This window comes from Metopolophium dirhodum, chromosome 2, assembly GCF_019925205.1.
Source record: "Metopolophium dirhodum isolate CAU chromosome 2, ASM1992520v1, whole genome shotgun sequence".
NCBI classification, from domain to species: Eukaryota; Metazoa; Arthropoda; class Insecta; order Hemiptera; family Aphididae; genus Metopolophium; species Metopolophium dirhodum.
This window is the reverse complement of record NC_083561.1, coordinates 15,996,625-15,999,299: the sequence shown is the minus strand read 5'-3', so window position 1 is coordinate 15,999,299 and position 2,675 is coordinate 15,996,625. Positions and strand designations below refer to the sequence as shown.

The 2,675-nt window shown below is 26.8% G+C and overlaps 1 pseudogene; it reads right to left on the bottom strand.

The window, feature by feature from the left end:
* Window positions 1–575: 575 nt before the first annotated feature.
* LOC132939868 (uncharacterized) lies at window positions 576–2,452 on the bottom strand (annotated as a pseudogene).
* Between the last annotated feature and the right edge of the window lie 223 nt (window positions 2,453–2,675).

Here is a 2,675-nt window from a genome sequence, read left to right as displayed (position 1 = left end):
AGACAATCATCAAAAATCAAAATTGAATGTCTCATATCACTCATAATCATATATGATGGTCATAACAAAACTAAGAATCTAGGAAAAAAAAGCCCTGTACCAACTAAATACATTATTCTTTATTATTATGATTTACATAATTAAATACAATCATAATAAAATCATTACATTTATCAATGTATCTAACACTTCTTTAATATAATATCTATAACCATAAAATATATAATATTCTAAAATACTAGTTTATTAACAATTGTTTTTCATTAATTATTAAATTAATTATTATATTATTAGGTATATAATTTAATATTTATTAAACAATACATTTATTTTATAAAAAGGTAACTATAAAAAAAATTACATCTAGTATATGACATTAAACAATAATTAATTATATCACAGTTAAAAAATCATATAACATAAACCATAAATCAAAATATATATACATAAATAGTATAATAAATAGTTCAATAACATATTATATATTATGTATTACTTATTAATTATTATAAAGTACACAAGTATAGCTGCAATCTGCATTTTACATTGTCAATAATTATCATTTGTCATTTGTATATAATTTAAAAATGTTTAAAGGTAAATAATTGTCTTTTGTCGTTTGTTTTATAATTTAAAAAAATATTAAAAGGTAAATAATTGTCATTTGTCATTTGTTTATAAAATTTAAAATAATTTAGTGGCATTGCTTTCTAATGTTGTGGCTAACTGCCATAAGAAAATCTAATATACTTATATCATTATTTTTAATTTGTACACATACATTTTTTAGGCGGTTTTCAATTAATTGTTTTGTACCTAGTTTTGTACTCTGCACTCTGTCACCTACATTACTCAATGCCAATTTTGCTTGGTCTGCAGCAACTTCCATTTTCATTTTTTTTATTAAATTCCAAATAGTTGGATGCTTATGAGCACAGAGCTTTGAAAAGCGGTTATTCCAACCCTCTGTATTATTGTTGGTGCGATGCCTACTTTTTAATGTTAACTCATGTACATTCCACGTAGACAGTGGAAATATGGGAGGTATTTTACACAAACGCAAGGACGAAGCAGTTCCTACTCGCCCGTATGTACCATTTACATAATAAAAATCAAAATAAAACAAAAGGTCTTCTGCATGAGGTGGTATATTTTCTTTCAAGCACGTCATTCCATCTAACACTTTATCCAGAGGCAGAAAAGCTAAGCTATCGATCATACCACAATACTGTCTAAGTCACTATCTTCTTTGTAAATGGTTGCCAAACCAAGTTTTTGTAATTTCCTATGAGTCGACTGACATAAATAATAAAAACACCCATTTATCGTAATATGGTTTCCTAAAATATTTTTAGCGGCATTTATTACAGCTAATTTAAAATCCAAGTGTAAGTATCTTGGACCTGGATACATATCGCGGGTTTTACATTAATTTATTATAATATTAAACATTCCCTCATATGTAAATTGAGTTTTACACTCAAAAATACAATAAACAGCTGTAATAAACACTGAATTTTTTTGTACACGTATCACATATAATTGTTTAAAAAATTCAGGAGCAAGGCCAAAGTTTCCATCGCTAAACCATGTATCCGACTCAGCTAGTAAGGACAATCCTATATCGGTGGCAAACATAATAATCCTTTCACTGCAGGTATTTGGGCCATTATCGTATAGTAAAAATCTTTCTTGACCATATTCTTTATATTCACCTATTAAATTTAAAATTAAATAAATGCCTAATTGTTTTAAAAATCAATTTTTATTTTAATAATGTAAAAGTGCGTAACTTTTTTAGAGATAAGAATTGAACCAAAAAAAAATTGTTAGGTACATTTATTATAGATTTGTTACTCGTGATAAAAATATTAGAGCTCTCATATCTAAACATTGTTCGTTGACTTTTACAATATTTTTATTTATAAGCGAGATGTGAGGATGTAAGATATTGAAATTCAAAAATACTCATATATCTTGCTTAAAAATTAAGCGAAATAAATAGTTTTAAAAATTTTAATTTACCTTCAACAATTATTTCTGACAGACATCTCAGCTTTGGTGGATTTTTATACCCTCTATGATTTCGTATACTTTTTAAATAATCTTCCCTCGGCAATTCGGCTAATACACTCTCCGGAACATTTAATATTGCACTTGAAAAAATTTGACTAGGTGTGTCGTTGGTTATTGTGGCTTTTTCCTTCATATTTTTTATAATTTTTACTGTAGAAAGCATATTTACATTTGCCTCGTGTACGTGATCGTGTTCAATAGATAGTAAAGTTGGACTATCAATATTTAAATCTGTTTTTAAAATACAGGGACACTTCATTGAACTTGATTTAGTACATCTCCAACGAATCATAGTTTTGCATTCTTATTGAATGTTGTACAAATATCCACCGTATGGAATTCGAGGTTTTTTATTATTATTATGAATCACTTCCATTTTATATTCACACTTTTAATTCAAAATAATCAAAACGTTACGACAAGATAATAACTAGATGAACGAAAAATTCGTACTGAAGAGAATATCATACTGTATAGGTACACCATACACACTTTTAATTTAAAATTATCACAACAATAACTATATAAACGAAAAAAACACATTTGTAATAATACAATGTTGTAGATACCTATACGTCCTACTCAGATACAGGCGCGGA